At 39.2% G+C, this 26,061-nt stretch overlaps 1 protein-coding gene and 1 long non-coding RNA gene across 2 annotated transcripts in view; both read left to right on the forward strand.

The window, feature by feature from the left end:
• LOC138763207 (contactin-4-like) overlaps positions 1-26,061 on the forward strand; it is a 2,221,540-nt gene that overhangs the window by 62,326 nt on the left and 2,133,153 nt on the right. The gene's annotated exons all lie outside the window — the stretch shown is intronic.
• On the forward strand, positions 4,260-6,203 carry LOC138762647 (uncharacterized). Its single transcript, XR_011357015.1, has 3 exons — positions 4,260-4,500; positions 5,661-5,725; positions 5,827-6,203. It is a non-coding gene; the product is annotated as an uncharacterized lncRNA (long non-coding RNA).

Below are 26,061 nucleotides of genomic sequence, written 5' to 3' on the forward strand. Positions count from 1 at the left end.
ATATGTACATGATATGCAAAGAGGTAATAAAATGGCTGTAGTTGATTGTTTTCTATCATCAACAAATTTACTTTATTTCATTTGGAATGACTGTTGACACATAAAGATTGAACATTTAATTGAAGTACAGCATTTGCTGCTAACAGGATATGGAGATTAAGTTTATTGAGTTTTGTGCATAATTTTACAAGCTGGCATCTACATTGGGGAATGTAGCAATGGTTATTAGAATGTCCTCTGCAATGAATTATGGCAATTGTCTAAATATATATAATCTAAATATTGATCCACAGGTGCATAGATGTGTATCTGAAATCGGGTCACTGCTTGTTTTGGGACATTCTCTAATTTTGTCTGTGGGAAAACAATAAATTTATCTTGGATTGTAAAGAATGTTGGTCATGATTGAAAATATTAAGTACAAGTTGATCATTGTTTGCCTTCATCTTAATAAAAATGGAAGATCCACCTATCTTCTTTCTGAGCTCCTAACAGAAAAATTGAGCAACTGCTGCAAATAATATTGCTGTCAGTCTGATCGCTTTATTTTGCATTGGTGCTACCTGCTCTGGAAAGAGAAATGTTTAGGAAGTCAGAGTTGTACAACATAGAAAAGGGCCCTTTGGCTCATCACGTTCATACTGAACTTTTGGACAGTATACTCTAATCTCGTTTGCCCACATTAGGTCCATATTCTCCCTTGCTTTGCCAATTCAAGTGCCTGTTCAAATGATCTCTTGAATTTAGTGATTTTTATCAGGCTCCACCAGCTCCTCTGGAAGAGAGTTCTAGATGTCAACTATTTACTATTAATATATAAATAAAGTCCTTTCCTTCCGATCCTCTTCTTCCTCTCATCTTTAATATGTGCCCTCTTGTTTATGATGCTCCTATCATGGGGGAAAAAAGATGCTGACAATATACCATGTGCATGACTGTTTCATATACAATTATATACAGTATTTTTAAAACCTCTTTTGCACATTCTCCAATGCAACGATATCCTTCTAATAGCGTATCAATCAGATCTGCACACAAAGATTCGTGTGTGATTTAACGAGTGTTTATTTTAAGTTGCAACATATGTCGTAACCTTTTTATTCTATGGTGAACTATGAAGGAAAGTGTGCTCTATGACTTATAAAACAAACATAACTTTAGATTTTGAAATCAAAAATAATACCAGAAAATGTTTGAATCTGTGGGAAGAAAAAAGAAATGAACATTTCAAGCTAATACACTTGGGTATAAGTAGGAAGGAGACCAAAAATCCAAGTTAATCTGCAGGGAGACCTCCTACAGGATAAAACTGAGTTAACTGGTCAATGCATGAACAGGAGCAGTCAGTAGGCCATTTCATGTCAGGCCTCTGCTTGGAGGCTGGTTACAAGAATGGATCGAAAACTTTAACCATCCCTTTCTGACAGCAGCCCTAAAAGGCTGCTCCAATGTCCCATTCTTATTGAGAGGCACCTCATAGGGCCCTCTCAAGCTGATTGGAGGCAGGACAACTGATGCCATAGCGCTACCCGTCAGAAATGCATGGCAGAGCAATGGCCATCTTCCCTACCCAGAATCCCCCACACTGCTGGAACTGTTCTAGGAATGCAGTTCCAGTTGTGTGGGGGATTATGGGTAGGGAAGATGGCCATTACTCTGGTGTATTGTGAGCTGCAGAGAGCAGCCCCGAAGGACAAAGCGGGCAGGTGTGGCTGTCTCAGCCTGCACTGGCTGCCCCCTGACAGCTCCTGCTTTCCCGAGGGCTGCCACTGCCCCGGTGGCTCCTGCTCACCACCCCCGCCTTGCAGGGAGAGGGTTGAGTGGGGAGATGGGTTGTGGGCTGATGCCATCATCAGCCCGCCCCTAACCAGCCGCTTGCAGCGGCTGTACATTCAGGTCAGGTGGAGGGATACTGAGCTCTGCTGATTATCATTCCCTGAGAAAGGTTTGAATCGGCGCCTTGGAGCCAGCCATGGCACATTCAGGAAGGTATGTCTTTACCCGTTAGAGGGAAGAAATTCCACTTTTAAAGACTGGTGTTTTCCCAGCAAGTGCTTAGTGAGAGATTATAAACAAAAGAACACCAGCAAAGGAAAAGTGGAGGTTGCAAGCTGCAGAGCAGGAAGCCTTGCCTGGCATGTCTTTGGTTTATCCAGTGTAGAGTCCACCTTGTGACCACCGAATGTAGTACATTAGATTGCAAGTGAACCACTGGTTTACCCAGAAACGTTGTCTGGGTCCCCGAATGGTGGGCTGGGGAAAAAAATGAAAGAACAAGTATTGTGCTTCCTGTCACATGGAATTGTTACCCTATCTGTGTGGTTACTTTGAGGGAATTATGGACTTGAACCCCAAGGTGTCTCCCTTCAACAACATTGCATTTACTGCATCTGCCTTGGCCCAATTTGTCTTCCTCATGCTTGCTTGGATTAAATTACATCTGCCAAGTCTTAGCCTGACTTTCTTTCTGATTGACACTCTGATGAAACTTTTAAAAAAATCTTCAATTAGTGAGGAGGGAATTCCCCCACAAATCCATTCTTTTAGACTTTCTCTGATAATTTCTCAACCACTGACCTGAGGCTCACTGTCTTGTGCTTCCCTGGCCTTTCCCTCCTACCCTTAAATAAAGAAACTTGAGCTACCTTCAAGTCTTTCAGCATTTTACCTATGGCTAAAAAGATGAAAAAAAGTATTTGTCACTCTCTCTCTCTCCCTCTCCCCCCCCCTCTCTCTCTCTCTCTCTCTCTCTCTCTCTCTCTCTCTCTCTCTCTCTCCATAGCAGGCCAAAATAGATAGCTTGTTTTGGATGTTTATCAACCCCCAGTGCATCTTTGACATCCAGGACCATCATTTTTCCACTGACTCATTCCAAATAATTTACATGACCCTCCCTGAATCCTTAATTCCTCTCTCCTTGTTGAATAGTTGATGAGAATACCTCCTCCACATGCATGTGACCAATTTACCCCTCAGGTGATCGGCTCTTTCTCTCCCCACCCTCTTGTTCCTGATATAGAAAGTCTCTGCATTCTCCTTCACCGTAAATATCAAGAATATTTCATTACCCATGAATGCTGTCCGAATTATTAAAATTTCTTTTGTGGATTTTGTCAGATTCCTCCTCCCTTGATTCCAGTTGTCCAAACATGTCATGGTTCCCTCTTTTTCTGGTTAATATCCTTCAGAATTCATTGTCCTCCCTAATTTTGCCATTTGTGTCTTTCATCCTTCCCCCAAATATACTGGTCCTGAATTCTAATGAGTTCCCTCCCTTGACGGGGTGGAGAAATTCGAGCATGAATGTCTTGTGCGAAGGAGATGCTCCTGGTCCTTTCAAACCGTTGCTAGAGATATATAGGTCATTGATTATGAAAAGTGAGAATATGGGCCTTCAAAAACAGATTGTTTTATTGAAAGTCTTCACTCTCTTGAATTTGGATATTTATGCTTTCTACCCTGCCAGTTTCCATGTGCGGAGATGTTACCCGGATGCTGTAGAATCAAACTCTGTGCATTTTCAGTTATCATGGCTGCACATAATGTTTTTCTGTTCACTTAAAATTTACTTCTTGATGTCCTCTCCACAAAAAAAAATTGATCACTAAAGGCACATTTTCTCGAGTCTTTTAAAATGTGTTTTCTTTTCCCTGAAGGGTGGGGAAATTGCTCACCTTTAAGTACTTCATCTTGGCCAGTGCTGAAGGGTGGATTAACAGATTGTGTGAGGTATGAGAATAGATTCAAATTTTCTCATTGTGTGGATTTGTTTTCTTTCTGAAAGCATGTACAATCAGCTTTGATCTTGCTTGGTGCTCTTGTCTTCTCAGTATTCAAGTCGAGTTTTATTGTCATGTGACTATATAAATACAACCTGACAAAACAGCCTTCTCCGGTTCTCAGTGGAAAGCATGTAGACACACAACCAGGCGTAACAGTCAATCAATACATATACAGTGCAAGTATTTAATCAATACAATTAAATGAATAAATATTGCTTTGTATATTTGAGAGAATTGGATGGTTAGTGAGAGCAGTCCCTTTGGTCATTGACCATTCTGACTGCCCATGGGAAGAAACTGTTCTACAGCCTGGTGGTCTTGGCTCTGATACTCTTGTATCTCCTCCCCAATGGGAGCAACTGTAAGATGCAGTCTGCAACATGCAATGGGTCCTCAATCCATTGTTTGCAAATGTTTTGTTTGGTACATTCTTGTAATTTTGTACTTGGTGAATTTTGATATTTAGATGCTGAACTGACCAGTGAAATTTATTGAAGTCAAAAGAAGTAACAAAGCTTTCTTAATATTTACATCCTGTACTATTCTGAAGAAAGTAAGAAAACTATCACTTGAGGACATTTCTTCTGAGAAATGAAGGGCATTGAATTACCTATATCGATGTGAACACGGAGAATTAGTATCGAGAAGAAGGGCACTGCATTGTTGTCATAACATGAGCACGTTGGGAGCACTTGATTTGGGTAACATGATGATTGCGGTAAGTTCGGGAATGCAAGCTATTACTTTGTTACATTTGGAAATCCTTGAACCTGTGGCATCCATAAATTAAATGACCGTAAGTAATTGTATCAGTGTATGTTTCAAAGGTCATGTACTAGTTACTAATATGCATCTGCAAGAAGTGGCAAATGTACTGGCATTGAGCATTGTTATAATTTTTCAACCCTTGTTCCCACTCACAGCAGTGTGGGCAATATCCCTGCTGAAAAATTGGATGAAATCTAGTGGCCCTTTTGAACGTATGCAGCTTTCTCTGACCAGAAGAATTAATATCCAAGAGAAGGGCACTGCAAAAATATTAGTGTTGTGATCACTTGTCAACTTAATTTAAAATTGATATGTCAATCTGAATGGCAGTTACTTTAAGAGGAATGTGCCTGTGTCAGGAATCTGAAAACATCGAATTTCTGAGTTGCTTTTTCAAATGAATTACCATTTCTCAGATTACAAATGTTAACATTTTCAATGACATTTGTGGTTTGTAGGGAGAAAACCTGAGCTGATCTGAAACAGAAAGCAATCTGAGACTTGTTAAGTATCCATCATTGCCCATTTTTAGCACTGAATTAAAAAGATGAATTTTACATTCCTCATAAATAGGGAGTCGGCATGTGATGGGGTGGGGAAGAGGGCAGGCTCAAATTTCCACTGTGCATTTTAATTCAATGGTAACATTTCCAATTTTCACATCGTATTTCAGCTGATCAAGCATGGTGTTGGTGTGCAGGGCTTTATTTCAACTTGACTAATTAAAATCTTTCTGTGAAGATGAAACTTGATGGATCTTGGCATTGACTGCACAAAGCAACAAGCTTGGAATATGGACAGTAGTTATATTAAGGCTCCTCCAGGATTCAGTGACTCTTCATTGACTCTTCCTGGGAGCTGGAAAGGCTCAAATAAAGGAAGAAGCAGCATTTTGGCACCCAACAAGGATGGGTGTTCCATTTGTCACTGATGTACGAAGCTGGTCCTAGTTTTGAATGCAATGCCACAGATGGTTTAATGATCACGTTGGTTCAGGAGAGCTGGACAAAGTTGTTGGTTAACCTAAAACCTGATATATATGACATTCCAATGCGTTCAAATCTTTGATCTGTACCTGAACATGACTCCTTGCATCAACTCGCCTTGCAGGTGCATATTTGCCCCTCTCAGGATTGCCTCATGTCTCCTTCTGCTGGGTCACCATTAGAGTAGAGGTAATGTAGTGTCCATCATCTATCTCATAGTCACCATTAATACATATTCTCTATTCATCTGTTTTGGTGCATCTCGTTAAACTTTCATTTTATGTTTGCAGAAGAGAACACATAGAAAAGAATTGGGATGAAAGTGGATGTGTCACCCTCCAGCCATTGTCCAACATTCTATCCGGAAATGGTTTGTGAAGACCAATCATTGGAGAGCACCACTGTTGTTTGGTGACTAAGATTCTTATTTAGCCACATGTCATTCAACACTCATGGACATGCAGGGAAGGATTTTAAAAAAAAACTATATGCATGCAGATAATCTTGAATTAGGACCAAGTTAAGGATATGCCAATCCTTGATCTCCCTTCACTGGCAGCAGGCTGCTGAATCCCTCTCAGGAAGTTATTCAGCCTGAGAATACATCATCACAGGACTTGTCTCCCTCCATTAACTTTTGATAAATAAAGGAGAGGTTTTGATTTCATCTTTTGCCTCTTATTCTATACTGGGGTGGAGAGAAAACAATAGTAATGTAACAATTTTACATGGACTTCGTTCAACTGCTGGACTTTTTGGGTGCTTGGTACTTTGGAGATGCTTCTGGAGCAGCATGTGTTATTGGCAGGCATCTCTGCTTCACTGTGCATATGTACACTGAGAATGAATTAGCCTGTCTCGAGCATTGCAGCATCATGTTAGAGGCCTTGGTGATTTCCCTATTAAGGGACAGATTAGACACTTGCATTAGGCATCAAATGAGTTTTCATTCTAAGAGGTGCAGGCTATCAACCATACATTATGGATTCCCCTTTGAATCAGGTCCATGATATACTCGAGGAGATTACAATATCCTATGAATCCATTGCAAAAGTCATCCGAGACAAATGACTCAAACTTGCTAATGTCCTTCTCTCTGACCCCACCCCCCCCACAACTGTCTTTTGTACATCTCAGTTCTTGATTCACCCTCTACCCTTTCTCAAGTGCAGAAGGGACAGAAAATGGTCAGGCCTCATGGACTCAAGCACGACTGACAGCATCTTTGTTGAAATAGCAATTGAGAATCTGCATAGAACCCTTGGATTCTTCTACCCACAGGTTGTAAGGAGTGGAAGAACCATGATTGGCAATTGCAGAATTCACAAACTTTGCTCAAGAATGAAATTTCTGGGGGGGGGGGGGGGGGGGGGGTGGAACGTGGCAAGATAGCGTAGAGGGAAGACGTGTAGTTCCACCTTTCCCCAGTTAGAAATAAATACCCAATTTTAAAACCTGTAAAAGTGGTTAAAAATAGTTTTTTACAGACTTTGGAATGGTGGAGGATTGCAATGGCTACAAATGTGAAGAAATCAAAGACTCAGTTACAAAAGAAATTACCTTATAAAAGTGTTGAAGAATTGAGGCCTACCTACCAAGTTGAAGCCACGAAGTCATCGACTGGAGTTCCCAAGCCTCAAAGCACCCCTGCTCGGCTGAGTATTACACCGGTGCTGATCGTGCGTTCGCAAGATAGTGCCGGTTCTGTGATGAGCTCGGCTGGCCCTGACTCGCTCCCCCATGCACCTGGGCAGATTGGCCAAGCGGGGACAGACTAACGAGCCCGCAGTCATGCCTGGTAGTCTAGGGGCATGCAGTGTAGCGTCGGAAGACGCACCTGCGCAGTGGGTGACTCTTCCGGGCATGCATGGTGTGCCACGAGTCCGAGAACTATTAGAAAAGGTGTGGGCTGTGGGGGAGCCTGAAAGTCAGCGGGCTGACTAGGTCGGCGTGCTGTTGACAGGTATCCAGACCTGTAGCCACACGAGAAGAGGAACCACTGTATCAGAAGAGGAAGAAAGCACAGCATTACTGGAATCAATACAGGAAGAATATACGGGGACTGGGACCAGAGAAGGTAGGCCTCAAGGGGAAATGATGGAACATGGACTGGATTCTGTGTTTACAATATTGGAAGGGATTGCTTATCAAATGGAAAACATGTCAATGCAGATGTCTACTCAGATAAATCAAGGATTTATGGAAGTGAAAACTAAAATGAATAATATGTGTTAAGAGATTACTTCTATGAAGAAAGATATGACTGTAGTTAAAAGTAATGTTAGTAGATATTATAAAAACAGTGGATACTGTGCAGGATAATTTTTTTTAAAATTGAAGCTTTTTTTGAATGTGTAAGAATCAAGTGGATCATCATAGAGAAAAAATGGAAAAAGTGGAGGACTCTTGTGGATTGGGGGTTTCAGAAGAAGGAATTACTGAAGATTGATTCATTAGAGAACCAAGGACAAAGAAATAATGTAAAAATTGTAGATCTCCCGGAAGATATGGAAGGTTCAGATCCGGTAAAGTTTTTTAACAAATGGATTTCTGAGGTAGTGGGCAATGAATTTTTTCAGTTGGTCTGGAGCTAGACCGGGCACATAGAGCATTGAAGAAAAAAATGTTTCCAGGTCAACTACTGTGAACAGTTTTGAACAGTTTTGTCTGAAATATCAGGATAGAGAAATAATACTACGAGTTTCGGTGCAGAAGGCGCGGCAAAATCAAACTCCAATGATGGTTCAAAATAACAGAGTGTTTTTTTATGCTGATCTGAGTCAAAAAGTTAGTAGAAGGCGCTAAGAATTTAATTCAGCTAAAGAAGTATTGTGGCAAAAGTGTTATAAATTTGCACTTTGTTACCCTGCTGTATTGAAAATTTTTATGGGAATTTTCAATCTCAATTTTTTTAAATGACCATGATGCATTAATTTTTGCTAATTTTCTGCCAGATCTATGAGCAAGTGGACGGTCGCCATTATTATCGCCTCAAAGGAGGGTAAATGGGAAGAATGGGAAACATGGAAAGAATGGAAGGAAAGTTGAATTGATACAATGTCTTTTTGACATTGAAGACCCGGAACAATCATTAGGACTGGAATCATCAGGTTGAATATATTTGATTATGTACTTTATGAAAGTCTGACTGGGGGGGGGGGTGGTGGTGGATGACACTGAGACCTTATACTCATCTGCCATTAGTGGGTTTTACCACACCCAGATTTTTAGGAAGTTACTACTTTTTAGTAGTTTGTTTGGACTTTGTGGAATTTTTATATAGGGGGAGGGTTCATAATATTAAGGGAATTAGAAAGGGGAGCAATTTTATAGTAGTGTGGCGTTTATTACTAATGAAATGTCTAATTTGAGTTTGGTAACTTTTAATGTTCAGGGATTGAATAATCCCATGAAGCGTAAATGAGTATTGGCTTACATAAAGAAAATGAAGTTGATATTTTTTTTTGCAAGACACATTTGACTGAAAAAAGAGCATTTGAAATTGAAGAGAGAGTGGGTGGGTCACATGTTTTCTTCTTTTAATTCTAAGGCGAGGGGTGTAGCAATTTTAGTTCATAAGAAATTAGTTTGAATTGGACTTATTTGAAGGGAATGCAGGGAGGGTTTTGATGGTGAATTGTAAAATTTTGCTGAATCATGGACCTTGTTAAATATTTACGCACCTAATGCGGACGATGAACGGTTCATGACGGATGCTTTTTCATTGTTAAATCAGGCGAATGAAAATATTTTGATTGGGGGAGGTTTTAACTGTGTTTTAAATCCTTTATTGGATAGATCTCTGAAAAGTATAAAGAAATCAAAGACTGCAATAGAAATAGGAGCTCTGATGAAAGATTTGAATTTAATTGATGTTTGGAGGAGAATAAATCCTACAGACAGACTTTTCATTCATCTAGACATGATTCATTTTCTAAAATAGATTTTTTTTTGGTATTGGCACATTTACAAGGTAGAATATTACAGGCTGAATATAAAAGCCAAGTTATATCGGATCATTCTATGTTGTTCTTCTCCTGTGCAAGTCCAGAAGTGATGCAATTGTCTTATAGATGGAGGTTCAATACAATGCTACTGAAGAAACCAGAGTTTATTACTTTTGTTAAGGAACAGATTGCTTTATTCTTGACTGAGAATACTAATTCAGTAAGTCGTGATTTTGTATTGTGGGATGCTTTGAAAGCATATTTGCATGGGCAAATTATTAGCTACACTACGAAAGTTTAAAAAAAAAATTCTGGTGGAAAGTTTAACCTTGGAGAAGCAAATTACTGAGTTGGAGAAGGAATTTCAGAAAGGTGTTACAGAAAATAAAAAAAAGCTGCTTTAACGAAGTTGAAATTACGTTATAATACATTACAAACACCAGTATGAGCATTTAATTCACTGATCTAAGTAACACTATTATGAATTGGGTGAGAGAGCTCAAAGTATTAACATGGCAATTAAAAATGGAAAAGACATCGCAAATTATTAATGCTGTTAAAAATAATTCAATAGTTACCTCTAAACCTCAGGAAATTAATGATCAGTTTTATTCATTTTATCAAAAATTATATATTTCTGAGGGAAAGGAGGATGTTGGTTCTATTGAATCTTATTTATCTAAATTAAAATTACCTGTTTTAGGGGAGGAGGAGGTTAAGGAATTGGAAGCTCCATTTATAAAGAAGCTATACAGGAGATGCCGAATGGAATGTCGCCAGGGGTTGATGGATTTTCAGTTGAATTTTATAAAGTATTTTATGAAGATTTATCCTCTGAATTTGGAGAGGTATTGCAGCAAATAAATGAGGATCAGTTGTGACTGGAATCTTGTTCAAGTGCTATAATTACTGTGCTTCCAAAGAAAGATAGCGACCCATTGAAAGTATCTTCATATAGACCTATTTCTTTATTAAATGTAGATTATAAAATTATAGTAAAGTGTTAGCGAACAGATTTACTAAATATTTACCTCATTTGATTCATATAGATCAAACAGGCTTTATTAAGAATAGAAACGTGTCTGATAACATTCTTAGACTGATAACATTGGTCAATGCATCTTGACAGCAACCCAACCACTGGACACGGAAAAAGCTTTTGATAGGGTTGAGTGGAATTTTTTTGTTTAAGGTGTTAGAGAAGTTTAATTTTGGCCCTTATTTTATTGGTTGGGTTAAGGCTCTATATACAAATCCAGTTGCTAGGGTGGTGACAAATAGTCAAACTTCTTTACCATTTAAATTGATGCGATCAACCTGGAATGGTTGTCCATTATCACCAGCCTTGTTTGCTTTGGCTATCGAACCATTAGAAAAGACAAAACGATAGAATGATAAGATTAAAGGGTTGAGAATTGCGGATGATGAATACAAGATTAATTTATTTGCAGACGACGTGTTGGTGTATTTGACAGAACTGGAGCAGTCTTTGAAATATTAGCAAGATTGTTGAAAATTGGAGAGTCTGGATATAAAGTAAACTGGGATAAGAGAGAAATATTGCCAGCTGAGGAAGGAGATTATTCAGAATATAAAAATATTATAAAATTAAAATGGTCAGATAGAATTAAAAATCTAGGAGTAATAGTAAATGCAGATTATCAATATTTATATAAATTAAATTATTTTCCTTTTTTAAAAAGGATTAAAATGGATTTGATTAAATGGAAAGATCTTCCATTTACATTAATTGGCCAAGTAAATTGTATTAAAATGAATATTTTTCCTCTATTCCAATATTTGTTTCATTCGATGCCATGTTTACTTTCAAAGGTTTTTTTTTCAGGATCTGAATAGAGCAGTGCGTGAGTTTTTATGGAAGGGAAAATTTGCATGAGTAGCTTTACACAAACTTGCATGGAAATATGCATTAGGTGAACTTCAGTTACCTCATTTTCAAAATTATTATGAAGCAGCTCAGTTGAAATTTGTTAGTAGATTGATGGATATGGACCAATGCCCAAGTTGGGTGAAAGTGGAAATGGCTTGTATTTCTGAAGTTGAGGTACACCAGTTTATATTTAAGTGGAATATGAACTTATTGCGGGAATGTTATATGCTGGTATTAAAACCTTTGCTAAAGATATGGATTAAAAGAAATATGGTTTTAGGATCGAAGGGTAAATGATCAGTTCAACCCCCATTGTATCATAATCAGCTTATTCCTTTTTCAATGTTGAATAATCATTTAAAGAGATGGAATTCTAAGGGTATAAAGATAGTTCAGGACTGTTTTGAAGAAGGACAGTTTCTTTTAATCATTTGAGGGAGAAATTTGATATATCTGTAAATTCTTTGTGTGTTTTATCAACTCAGAGCTCTGATAAAAGATAATTATGGTAAAGAGATGAATTTACCTATATTGATGAAATTTGAATCTTTGCTTTCCTCTATACCAAAGAAAGGTTAAATTTCAGATATGTATCAGTTGATACAAGACAGTATGGATAAACCAGAATGGGAGAAATCCAGGGCTAAATGGGAAAGTGATTTAACTTGAATTATCCCCCAAGAGAATTGGGAAGTTACGTGTCACGAAAGTGTTACTAAACTGATGAATGTAAGATATGGAATGGTTAATTATAAATTTTTACATCAGTTATATTTGACTCCAGAGAAACTGAAAAAAATATGGGTTTCATAATTTGGATTCTTGTTTTAGATGTGGATTATGTCTTGGAACTTTTTTACATGACGTTTGGTCTTGTGTTAAACTATTTTGGGAAGGAATTAGGTTGGTTCTTGAAAAATTATTTAAATTACCATTAGACCCATTGAATTCTATTTATCTATTTATTTATTTGGGTTATATGGTCTCTTTGAAGGGATTGGGGTTGGATAAATTTCAGATTGCATTTGTACGCTTAGTGTTGGCTGTAGCACAAAAAATGTGTAGCTAGTACTTACTTGGAAAGATAATGTAGAGATTAATATACCACATTGGCTAATGAATTGAGAATTGTATTGCTATGGAAAAGATTACATGTAACTTGCATGATAATTATTCCTTTTTTGCTTTAAAATATGGGTCTTATTTGGAATATTTTAATTCGGAAATACTTTGGAATATTGTATACTCTCTGTTTTGTTTTTTTATTTGGCTCCCCTTAAGGGAGCTGGATGAAGAGGTGGGAGGGTGGGGAGGGGTTTTTGTCGTTTTTATAAATTGTATACTGTTCAAAAATCTTAAATAAAGTTTGAAAAAAAAAGAATGAAATTTATATTTTTTGGGCAAACAAAAATTGGTTGGTCATGGGATGTTGTGGTCTGGAAAATTTCTGGTTTGTAATTTGTTTGGAATACCAATAGCTTGTAAAAAGGTGATGATTTTCTCTTCAAACATATGGACGAGCTTTGCTGCCTAGGTTCCTTGTTGTTTTGATGACCTCTGTTTGAAAGGAGCGTTTTTCTTTATTTGGAGTGGTTGCGAAGATGACAAAGTGTGTGCACCATTGGGAAAATCTATTATGGTAATGATCAAGCAACCTTGCACACGGCAGGAGAAAGATCTGGTGACAAAATGGCGACATATTCAAAGTGGAAGACACTTGCAGCTGATGCCCTCTCCTTTGGGAAAGTGATCTCCCTTTCTTCTAACTAATGGATTATTGTTTGCATGACAGCGGGATTTTGGAAGGATTGTGAAACATAACTGTGATAACGTTGAGGGTGGACCATAACCTACAGAAATAAGTGTTGCATTTGGACATTTCCTGTCCTGAAATCTTGAGCTGCCTCCAAAACTGGCATTCTTGTGTCCAGGAAGTTCAGTATCTGGGTTGTGAGTTTGGTATCTTGAAATTTGGATGTTGTTCCTGATGTCGTCTTCCATGCTGGTTTCACTCATTTGTGCTTCTGTGGCTTGTCTGGTATCCACATTAAAGTTTGTGCATCTCACCTCCAAGGGTAATAACTTCCACACATTCAGAGGAATATCACTTGGGAAATTTTGACTTTTAACACGGGGGCTTGAGAATATGATATTCAGGATATCTAAATTTTAATGCAGATTTGCTACAGGTATCAGTTGTTTTTTTTTCAAATTTAGTTGATCAACTGCAAGCCCATATGAAATCACAAAAGAATAGTTAGTGGTAAATGTTGAATACATTTTGAATGTAATAGAACAGGTGGATGTTGCTCCTGTATTCTTCGGGCCTCTGATGAATTAGAGCTTTATGGATGAGGAGAAAGCTCATGGCGGGGAAAAATCTGATGTAATTGGCCAGAAAAGAAGTCAGACAGATCAATGGCAATTTGATCTTTTGGCCTTAATTTTCTCAACTCGCTTGTCAACTTGCATTCTCATTTAAAATCATTAACTCGGTGAATGTGCTGATATTAAAATATGGGAACAAGAGTTTCAGCAGAAAGCTTAGTCCTGTATTTATCAAAGGCATTGTCGCTCACCCCTGTGAACTGATCAAAGAAAATAAGCTGTGCAGACCACAGCAAAAAGTGGTTCACTTCTGTACGTGCTGGCTGGCGTTGTGCTTTTTCACTCATTTTATTAAAAGTTCTTGTTGCTCTCAGGTCCATCAGATAAACACCTCCGTGATGTTTAACACCCAGGGGTGCTTGTTCGTCTGAGGAAGGTTGATGCTTGAGTGGTTTCCTTGTCATGTTTTGATCTGAGGCTGTGAAATACATGGCGTAGAAATCTGTCCAGGGTTGAATATGCATTGTATTGTCATTGCACTCAACTTCATAATTCTGCTGGATTGATTTCAAAACTGAGGAAGAACTGATTTTTCTCTCCTTTGTTAAGAGCAAAGACTGGGCCAGTAGCAGATGAACCATTATGCTGAGTAGGCTTAAGCTAAGGGGCCTGGAATTGAGGGGGGGGGTCCAAGATATTTCTGTACTTTTGCATTTTTTTTCATATCTGGAATATTACAAATACTATTTTGTGTTTGTTTTTTAAAATTGGGATCCAAACATAAAAATATTTAGAAGTATAGATTTTAGGACTTCGTACTGCAGCTGTAAATGCTTACCATGACAACATTATTAGGTCACGAGTTGCTGTCAATCATGAAAACATGAACCTAAAGCACTCAGTTCATCCTCATATTTTGTATTGTTGCCAGTTTTTCTTCTGCAAAATGGCTACTAAGGAATACAAGCATAAAAGTAAAGCACAAAAAAGAAAGAGAAGAGCGAACAAGTCAACAAAAGAATATGTGCAAGCTTGACACTTTTTTAAGCCAGCTAAAGAAGCTGTACTTGATAATGTAAACAGTGATGTGGTTGATGTAAAAAACAGGCGAAGAATCACAACTTGAAGTTCATTCTAGAGTTGATGATGGAGAAATTGCAGATAAATCATAGAAGTCAATTTTGGCATCTAGCCTGACAACATTACAGAAGATGTGAACAGTGGCATCACTGAAGTTGGTGTCACCCAGTGCGATAACTCATGGTGTCACCCCACCCACCCCAATGGACCTCTTCCCAAGCCAGATCATACAGACTCCTTGGTAATGTTTTTTGTACTGATGTTACTCGTAGATCATACTTCGCGTATATCACTGAATGTAGCAGTGAGATAAATAACTAGCAAATTACTCCTTTAAATTACAATATTGTATGTGCAGCCTAAATGTATTTACATTTGCATAGTTTCAGGTAGTTAAAGTGAAAATTTGTTAAATGCTTTTATTTCAAATTCTATTGTTTCCTTAAGAACTACAAGAAAATTATGTTGATTTTAAAAAAATATAGCTGTAAAAATCTAGTGATATGTGATAAATGCAGTTGTCCATTGCTCAAATGTAATATTTCTTAGATTATGTGAGTACTAAACAACAAAATAGTTTTGTAAAATAATTCTACATTGAATTATAACATTATTATTTGTAACATTACAGTGAAACCCGATTTTTACAAATTGGATATAATGCAATGATTCATTGGGGTCTGGCTGCAGGAGCAGGGTCATCAATATATGGTTGAAATATAAAGTCCATTGAACCCCGATTAAGCATGACCCTGCTTTTTTTGCGATGAGATTTTATGTACCCCAATGATTCCATATAATGGGGATTTCACTGTATTAGTAACTGAATAGAAACCATTTTTGTTTTTTTCCTTCTTTTCCTTTAATTACTAATTCATTCTCAAAAAAGTTATTGATTATAGGAACACAAATATGAATTATCACAATATTTGTAGCTAAAACACCAGAAAATATGACAAAAGTTGCGACTATAAAAACATCAGCAGCCACAAAAGCGATAGTGCCTGCAGACAAGACCACGTGATTCAAACCATAGAAAACTACAGCACAGAAAACAGGCCATTCAGCCCTCCTAGTCTGTGCCAGTACATCCTTCTGCTAGTCTCACTGATCTGCACACCTCTCCAGACATCTCTCATCCATGTATCTATCCAGTTTATCCTTAAAACTTAAGAGTGAGCCCACTTTTGCCACATCAGATGGCAGTTCATTCCAAACTCTCACGACTCTGAGTGAAGAAAATCCCCCAAATGTTCCTTCTAAACCTTTCACCCTAAATCCACATCCTTTCATATTTATCTCTCCTAATCCAAGTGGAAAGAGCCTACTCACATTTACTGTCTATTCCCCTCATAATTTTGGAAAGCTTTATCAAATCTCCCCTCATTCTTCTACGCTCTCAAGAATAAAGTCCTAACCTTTTTAATCTTTCCATGTAACTCAACTCCTGAAGATCCGACAACATCCTCATCGATCTTCTCTGCACTCTTTCAATTTACTCATATCCTTCCTATAGTTTGGTGACATTATCTGCCAAAGCAACTGCATGTCTTTTTCCCTTCCTGATTTTGTTCTGAAGTATTTTCTTTAATTTTCTATACTTTTAGTACTTCATTTGCTCCTCGCTGCCTATACCAGCTATACATCTCTCTTTTCTTTACTAGATCACCAATATCCTTTGAAACCAAGGTTCCCTTTGCCTGATAACTTTACCTGTAATCCTAACAGGAACATACAAACTGCACTCTCACAATTTCACCTCTGAAAGCTTTCCACTGACAGATCACATCCTTGCCAGAAAACAACTTATCCCAATCCACTCATCTGAGATCCAGAAACATGAATCCCTCCCACCTGCATCATCTCATTAACCATGTATTCAGTTGCATCTACTTTCTATTTCTACCCTCACTAGCACGTGGCATGGCTAGCATTCCTGAGATCACAGCCCTGGAGGTCCTGTCCTTCAACTTTGCACCTCTTTGCAGGGCCTCCTCATTCTTCCTACCCACATCATTGGTCCCTACATGGGCCATGACATCTGGTTGCTCACCCTCCCTTCTGAGAATACCAAGAACTCGATCCAAGATATCACAGACCCTGGCACCAGCGAAGCAACAGACCATCCGAGAAACCTTATCTTTTCCACAGACCTCTTATCTGACCCCCTAACTATTGAATTCCCTACTGCTCTCCTCTTTTCCTACCTTTCTTTCTGAGCTGAGGGTCCAGTCTCAGAGCCAGAGATGTGACCATTACAATTTGTCCATGGTAGGTCATCCCCAAAATAGTATCCAAAATGGTATACTTATTGTTGATGGAAATGCCACAGGGGTACTCTTCTCTCTCTGTCTATTCCCCTTCCCTCTCCTGACAGTCACCCAGCTACCTGCCATCTGACTTTTTGGGGGGGGGGGTGGTGACTGTCTCCCTGAAACTCCTCTCCATCACCCTCTCTGTCTCCCGAATTTTCCATAGTTCATCTCGCTCCAGTTCCTGAACTCCGTTTATCAGGAGTATTATAATTGGGTAATAATGACAGCTGTGACTGGAGTGCATCAGAAGATTCAAAAAGTAAATGAAAAGAGAGTTTTATCCTTGGAGACATGCGCAAATACTGGTTAAAGACAAGGAGCAAAACCTGTTGGAACATGAATGCCAGTATCATGAAGTCGATAAAATATCATAGTAAACAGAAACATTAGTAAGTCCATGTTTTACTGCTCCCTTGCAAATGGTGAGAAAATCAGAAGGTGGCTGTGTTCTTTTCCATTCACAATTAAGGCATTTTGTTTTAACTGCAAACTTTTCAAATGCAGACCATGTTTTTTTTTTGGAAGCATGGCTTCTCAGGATGGGGAAAAAAAAGTCTTGAAAACAGCCTCGGTTATCAGGATGTGACCATTACCCTCAGTACAAGGTCTTGAGGTAATGGACGTGTAAACAGCGTGATTTTTCAACAATACCACTCAGAACTTAATTACATGAAAGTACTTCTGGAAAGGGTTGCTGCTACATTAAATTTCTTGCTAAGTGGGTTGAGCCTTCAGGGGACACAATGAGTATATTGGATCACCAAACAATGGCAATTTTCTGGAGACACTAGAATTAATAGAACAATTTGATTTTTTTTTTGAAATTCATATTGAAAAGAATGGTAAAGGCTCTGTGCCCTACCTTTCATCCATAGTATGTGATGAGCTGAATGAAATTCTTGGCAAAAAAGGAGTGAAAGAAAATTATTTTGGAGTTCAAAGAAGCCAAATATTTTTCAATATCTGTGGATTCATCCCCTGATATTTCAGGCATGGATCGGCTGTCTTGCACCTTTAGATATGTCTATGAGAGTGGTCCTATTGAAGGATTCATCAAATTTCTCGATTTCAGAGGTCACAGTGGTGAACAATTTGGTGAGAGTATTCTGATGTTTTTAGAAGCAGAAAAAATAGACTTGGAGAACTGCAGAGGTCAATCATTTGACAACGCCTCCAAAATGACTGGCAAGTATAATGGTCTTCAATCTGAAATACGTGAGATAAATCCAGTAGCTGCCTACATTCCTTGCTTTTCTCACTCGTTGAACCTTGTCGGTCATTCAGCAGTAGATTGTGTTCTGAAAGCTACTACCTCTTTTGATTTTGTTGAAAAACTACAATTTGTTCAGTGCTTCAATGCACCAGTGGGAAATACTTGTGGGTGAGCTTGGAAAGAATCTTGCAGTGGTGAAGAGATTTAGTGATACTCGATGGCCTGTTCGTGCAAGTGCTACTGCTGCCCTAGATCAGGGATATGCAAAAGTGAAATCGGCATTGGACAGCATTGCTGACAATCCAAATGAAAAGTCAAACGCGTGACAAGAAGCCAGAGGTCTTTTGAGCAAAATGGAATCTCTGGAGTGTGGAATACTTCTCAACATTTGGGCAACAATTTTGGACAATTCCACAAAACCAACTTGAATTTACAAAACCCAGAAACTGATCTTAACAAAGGCATGAGACTTTTGCAGTCTTTAGAGCAATGGTATAGCCAGTGGTGGGGGTGGGGATATAGTGTTGGGAGGGTGCAAGAGGAGTAAGAGCTCCCCTGAGTACATTTTCCCCCACCACTCTGATCTGATGCTGATGCCACCCCCCTTGCTGCACTCCTGAATTGAGCCCTACCTTATTGGAACTGCAGCGGCAGTGGGATATCTCTTCAACATTCACCCCAGTGGTGGGGGGGGGGGGTGGTGTGGGAGAGGAGAGAGAGAGCTATCAGTAAAGAATTGGTGGACAGACTTCCGTGTTGCAGTATTTGGATAACTCATTGTCCATCAAGCCACTTCTGCCATGTATTAGCTGAAAACTCTGATCATTGAAAGTATTCCTTTATTCAAACAGGTCGTGCCAGTCAGGAAGTGCCCTAACCTTTTCATAGTTTTGGAACCAATTTGTTGATACCTCATTCCTGCTAGTAGCCAACAAAAATCTCTGTGTTTCTCCTCCAGTAGCCCACTGTAGTAGTCCTGTCCTGGCACCAGTGTGCCATTCACTTCAATCAGCAGGTAGTCATTTTGAATTTCGAGCCAAGTGTTGCAGATGGCTGGAGAAGAGCAAGGCTCAGTGCCACCAGCGCTGACAACTAGCCCACTACAGCGGAGCTGCTGGCTGTGAAGAAGGACATTGCCTGTCTCCTCCTTGCATCTCGCCATCACATTAAAGTGGCCCAAAAGCTCACCAAGTTGCTTTTGGTCAGGAATCAGGTGTGGCCATAACCCCAACTGGTAATTGCTGGGACTGAGACTGCTTGGCAAATGGGAGTTGTTCCACAGACCTCACCGGCTGAGTGAAAGCAGCTCCCGATCTGTGGTGGGAGGTTCCTAGGTAGTTGAGAAGTAATGGGCTTTCTCAGCTTACCATAAAGGATGGCCAAAACCATTAAGATCAGCAGTAAAACCAAGGTGAGGAAGCCAAAGAACACCACCACCTTTCTGCTGAGGTAGAACCCAGAATTAGACTTCTGTCTCATGTTAGTGCAGAATCCTTTGTGAGATGCCAAGCTGGGTTCTGGTGAGGTACATCAAAATGCTGGAGAAACTCAGCAGGTCACGCAAAAAATGGAATTGTGAACAAAGCCCTTCATCTGGAATATTGGAACTCAAACTGATGGCTGAATAAAAAGGTAGGAGTGGGAGGAAGGAGAGGGAAAGAGGAGGAGTACAGGTTAACAGTAAGAGGTGGACACAGATGGGAGGGTAAGGGAAAGAAGCTGAGAAGTGATCAGGGAAAGGGCAGCTTTCTGATAGGAGAAAGGAGGTGGAAAGGTGGACAGAATTATGAGGTCAGGGAGAAAGAGAGATCTGGCTAGTTTTACCCTTTTTTTATGTGCTCACTCATCTTAAATTTAGAACCTGGCTATGCCCCTGCTTTGGAGAATTGTATCTCATATCTCAGGACCAATAACTCATTTGAGGACTTTGAGCAAGAAGGCATTGCAAAGGCTGGGACATCAGCATTCAAAGAGGAAATGCAAAGGAAGCAAAATTAGTATCAACAAAACAAGATTTGATGGCAAAGCACAGGCATCAAATTTTTCACCTTGCCAGAGACCTGTCAAGGTTGATGAACTTGGTGAACTTAGACAAATTATCAGATTAACTTAAAAAAAAACACACTGATGCATATAGATCTGTGATCACTCTGATTTGGATTTCTTTCGCCTATTTGCAATATTGATGTCAACATACTTAAACAGGCAGCGAATACCCTCATACAAGTTTATTTGTCGACTTTGACTTGGCCCTTGTAGAAGTGCTCCTCCATTTTCAGTAGTGCATACAAGGACAGTCCGATGATTTCCATTGGGATGTATCAAGCTCTACCAAGAGGTTGACTGCATGAGGAATTTATCTGTCGTTAATGATCAGATGAGCATTCATTTTCAGCACAGAAGTGATGAAAACCGAATTGCGCTCAACATTGAGTGATGAGAAACTTCGTTATCTGGTGCTCGTGCACACTGAATTAGATATGCTTCAATTTGTTGATTTAGCATGCTGTTATCGACACTTTTGTAAACCCAAAATACACAGACATTTTTTAAAGTACAAATGTAAATAAAATGAAAAATAAATGTATATAAAGGCTGTAATTGAATCGTATCTTTATGATATTATACATTGAGCACATTATACAACATTATTTAATGTAACTTAATGTCACTTCCTTCTATTTAAAGAAGGGTGGGGGCTGTATGGCAGGGGGCAAGGTCAGGTGAACCTTACTAAAGCTCAGTCTAGGGGCCCCGGTGATAGTTAATCCGCCACTGGACAGGGCAAAGATGCAGTATTTGGTGGGTGTTCCACGAAATTGCGTTCCTCCATTGATCCACCCCTGATGAGTCTATTCTTTTGATATGCAGATGATTTTCAAGTAAAGCTAATAAGCAGATTGGCATATTATTAAGTGATTAAGTTGGGTATTAAATGTTAATGAGATATTTTGTCACCATCGAAGAATGATCTCTGGCTACGTTGGAAGTCACATACCATATAGGAAGGACTCGACAGCCAAATTGCTTTTTTTTTCTCCGGTGCTTCCTCAGAAACCTAATCTCTATATTGAATTCCTTTGATTAATAGAGGTGGAATTGAGAGTGACATTTTGGTTTGTAGACCAGCCACCATATTAACTAATGGAAAAAGAGAACAGGAATGCTAAGAAAAATTAAGTAAATTTAAGTTCTTGGGAGTCACTATTTTGTAGGATCTTTCCTGGATCCAATACAGACTGCAAGAGCCTCTTCTTCATCAGGAGTTTGCGGAGGTTTGTTATGACATCGGGAATCCCTGGCAAATTTTCACAGATGTGTGGTGGAAAGTGTGCTGACCAGCTGCATCATGGTCTGGTCAGAGCACATCAATATCCCTGAGTGTAAACCCATCCAAGAGGTGGTGGACACAGCCCAGGACATCACAGGCAGAACCCTCCCCATGATCGACAACATCTATAGGGAACGCTGCTGTCAAGGAGCAGCAATAATCAACAAGGATCCACACCACCCAGCATGTACTCTATGCTTGCTGCTGCCATCGGAAAAGAGGTCTAGGTGCCACAAGACTCCCACCACCAGGTTCAGGAACAGTTGCTACCCCTCCACCATCAGGGACTCATTTAAGTACTCTTACTTTTGCACTTAATTGATTTTTTTTCTCTCTGTATTCCACAACATGTTTATTTACATTTCTTTATTAGTTTACATGTGTATGTTGTTTATGGTCCTTTTTGCATTACCAGTTAGTGGTGATTCTACCTTGCCTGCAGGGAAAAAAGAATCTCAGGGTCATATGAAATGCCATCTATGTACTCTCCAATAAATGTGAAATAGGATTGTTGTACTGTATCATTGAGATTCCCAAGAAGCAATAATTACAGACTAGCACTGTGTTATAATTGTGAATGTGTTTCATCCTCATCATTCTGCTGGTGGATGTGGATGCCAGTTACTTTGATAAAAGAACACTTTCTGTGAACATCTTGCACTTGTATAATGTGTTTAACATGATAAAATACACCAGGTGTTTCACTGAACAAAAGTTTAGGGCAGGTCAGTCAGGGGCATCAAGAGGAATCTTGGGAGATGAATGAAAGGTTGAGTGATTTAGGGAAGGAATTCCAGACATTTATGCATGAGAGGTTTGAAGGTATGACTGTCAGTGATCAGGCAATTAAGCACCATTTTAATACCTGGGACCATCCCCACACCTTCTCCTGTCTTTGCTCAGATATTGCCAGGGTGAGGCCAGACATAAACCTAATGAACAAAATATTGTCACTATTAACATTTCCTTAAATCCAATCGCATGAACATTAAATTTCCAATTTTAAGTTACCCCCACTCTAATCTGGTTTCACTGTTTCCTTTTCTCCTTTACTTGCTCTCATTCTCATTTTTCTCTCCATCCACCACCCTTCCTCCACCCGAACAGTCTTCAACTTCCTGGTTTGGCTCTCCCCCTCTCACTGTCTCTGGTCCAAAATCCTATCACCTTTTAGCCACACCCCCACCCCATTTCATGCTTGCTGTCATTCCTTCCCACTTTATTCTTGACAAAAGATTCTGATCCAAAGCATTGACTGATCATCACAGATGGATAAGGTTGTAAAGATAGCTTTTGGCATATTGCCCTTCATAAATCGAAATACTGAGTATAGAAGTTGCGATGTTATTATAAAGTTGTATAAAACATTGGTAAGGCCAGATTTGGAATATTATGTGCAATTTTGGTCACCAACTGCAGGGAAAGCTAGTGTTCTTTTTCTGCTGGAAGGGAGAAGTAAACACCAGAGGGCATCTGCACGAAGTGAAGGGAGGAAAGTTTAGGGGAGACATCAGTGGTAGGTTTGTTTATGCAGAGTTGTGGGTGCCTGGAATGCTTTGCCAGGGGTAGTGGTGGAGGCTGAAACATGAGAGTATAAGATTCTGAGACAATCACATAGATGAAGAAAAATATAGGATTATGATGTAGAAACTGTTTAGTATTTTTTGGTAGGAATATCTAGGTTGGTATCATATAGAGGGCAGAAAGGCATGTACTGTGCTGTAATATTCTGCTTTCTGCTCTAATACCACATATTGTATCTGCACACTCTCCCATTGGAAGGCATTAACATCAACCTCTCCAGTTTCTATTTGTCTCCCACCCCTTCTTTCCTTATCTGTCCTTTCCTCGAGTGCTCTCTCGTTCTTAGTCTCTCAATTCTTTTCCCTTTATCTCGTTTCATAGAACAAAATAAAAACCTTCTCCAATCAATTCTCTCCTGTCCTCTTATCATATCCAATTAACACATTGTGTCGGTTGGTCTATACTCTTCCTCCCCCCTTTATTTTTTCACCAGTCATTTAATACCAACACCTGCATGTTTTTTCTCAGACCTTGAGGAAGGGCTCAGGCTCAAAATGTTGATAATTCATCTTTATCTCCTATGGATACTGTGAGACCTGTTGTGTTTCAACTGGAGACTGATATACAGAGGTAAAGTGAGGATTGGGCAGCTCCCAGAAACTGAGCGTGATACCTGCCTTGGAATGGATAGAACCAAGAGTCGATCAAAAATAGTGGTGGATGATGGGAAGCTGTGCCTTGACCTCTTTCGACTTGCCAGCAGAACAAATGTGAGCATTTTAGCTGCTAAGTTGTCTCGAGGTCCACCTGCACTGAAGATGAAAGCAGAACTCCTCTCACAACTCCTTTTTTGATTTTTAATGGCGGATCTTCTCTTCATTGCAGTTCTAAGCTGTCTAAGCATTGTCAGTTGAACTCTGTATAGAATGGCTCATCCTGAATGTGGATGGCCTGTGCCAGTTTGTAAAGAGGTGCTGATAAAGGTGTTCAGCATCACATTTAAACATGTTAATGCTTGTTCATGGATCATGGACAAGAGAACTTCAGTTTTTACTAATCATGGTAAATGGTTGATCAACTGCATATTTGAAAAATGGAAATAACTATTCCAGCAGTAAATATACTTTGATTTTTCACTTTGTGAGTGAAATATATTGGAGGGAATATAGTTTTTTTTAAAAAATCAACTTTTAGCAACATCACTGATCAATGGTTTATGCCAATTAGAATTGCCACATTTTTGAAAATAATGATAATTGGTGGGGGATAAAAAGCACACCATGGAAAAGTTAGTAATTTTAAAATTTGATTTTGGAAAGACTTTTTATAGCATTTCAATTTGGTGAGAGATGCTTTCACCAGTAAATCCATAATGATAAGTAATGTGTTTTTATTTATCCACTCCAACTAGTCTCATGTTCGTTGATTAATATACCAAACAGATTAAGTTGAATGGATAACAAAAAAATCAATGATACCAATGTTAACAGCATAGATCAGAAACCAGCATTCTGATGTTTAAAAATGCAAGTTGTGGTGGGGAGTTTTTACTTCATTTGGTTGAAATAGGAAGCCTTATTTCCTGTGTGCATCTGAAAATCCAATTTTGGACATTTGATCTCTCTGTTTTCTCTCCATAAACATTTTTCTTGCAACCACTGATATTATTGCTTGACAACAATGATCATTCATTGATGCCACTTGTGCATCTGTTTTCTAAATTCATTTTTGTAAAACTAGATAAGAAGAGTTTATTCAAGTTTATTATCATCTGATTGTACAAGTACAGTCCAATGAAACAGCATTCACCAGTCCTTGGTGCAAACCATGCAAACACACAACCAGATATAATAGAGAAATGGACAAACAAAACATGTGGTATGCCATACGTGTACATATATAAAAATAAATATTGTTTCATAAATAGTAGTCTCGGAGGGTTTGTATAAGCAGTTGATTCAGTTGTTCAGCAGTCTCACTGCCCGTGAGAAGAAAATACTTTTCTGCCTGCTGGTTCTGGCTCTAATACTACTGTATCTTGTTCCCAACAGGAGTGGTGGGAAGGTGTTATTTGCAGGGTGATCGGGGTGCTCAATAATTTTTTGAGCCCTCTTCAAACAATGATCCCAATAGATCACATCGATTGGGAGTGTGGGGGTGGGGGGGGGGTGGGAATGGAAACCCCAGTGATCCTCTCTGCCTTTCTTATGGTCCTGTGAATTGACCTCCGATCCAATGCTCAGCAGCATCCATACCACATTGTGATTCAGCTGGCCAGGACACTTTCGATAGAGCTGTAGTGCGCGTCAAAAGAACCAAAGACTTGTTGATCCAAACCAAGGCTTTTATTAACTAAAGGACTGGAGCATATCACACATAGGTCGACCAGTCCAGAATGACCTGGTCTGGCTAGGAGCAATCCTTTAAGACCTGCCAGTAGGTGTGGCTACACTCTCAGCCAATCACAGTCATCCTACACTACCATCTGTACATATGTACATATACACATTGGTGATAGAATCTGTACTATCACAAGAGCTTTTGTAGAAAGTTGATAAGAGATAGTGGCTGGTAGCCTTGTCTGCCTCAGTCTTCTCAGGAAGTGCAGTCGCTATTGTACTTTTCTGACAAGTGAGGAGATGTTGTCTGTCCAGTTGTGGACTATGAGGAATTTGGTGCCTTCTATTCTCTCCAGTGTCACATAAACTGTGGTGAAGGGTGGTCATTGCCATTGTCTTGCTAATGTTGACAATCAGGATGTTATGCTTGTACCACATCACAAGATTTTCAACCTTTTTAGTGCAACTCATCATTATTAGTGTTGAGGCCAACTTCTGTTGTCTCATCTGCAAACCTGACTGTTGGAGCTGGATCTGGCATTGCAGTTATGGATCAG

The sequence above is a fragment of the Narcine bancroftii genome, chromosome 5 (assembly GCF_036971445.1).
Source record: "Narcine bancroftii isolate sNarBan1 chromosome 5, sNarBan1.hap1, whole genome shotgun sequence".
Taxonomy (NCBI): Eukaryota; Metazoa; Chordata; class Chondrichthyes; order Torpediniformes; family Narcinidae; genus Narcine; species Narcine bancroftii.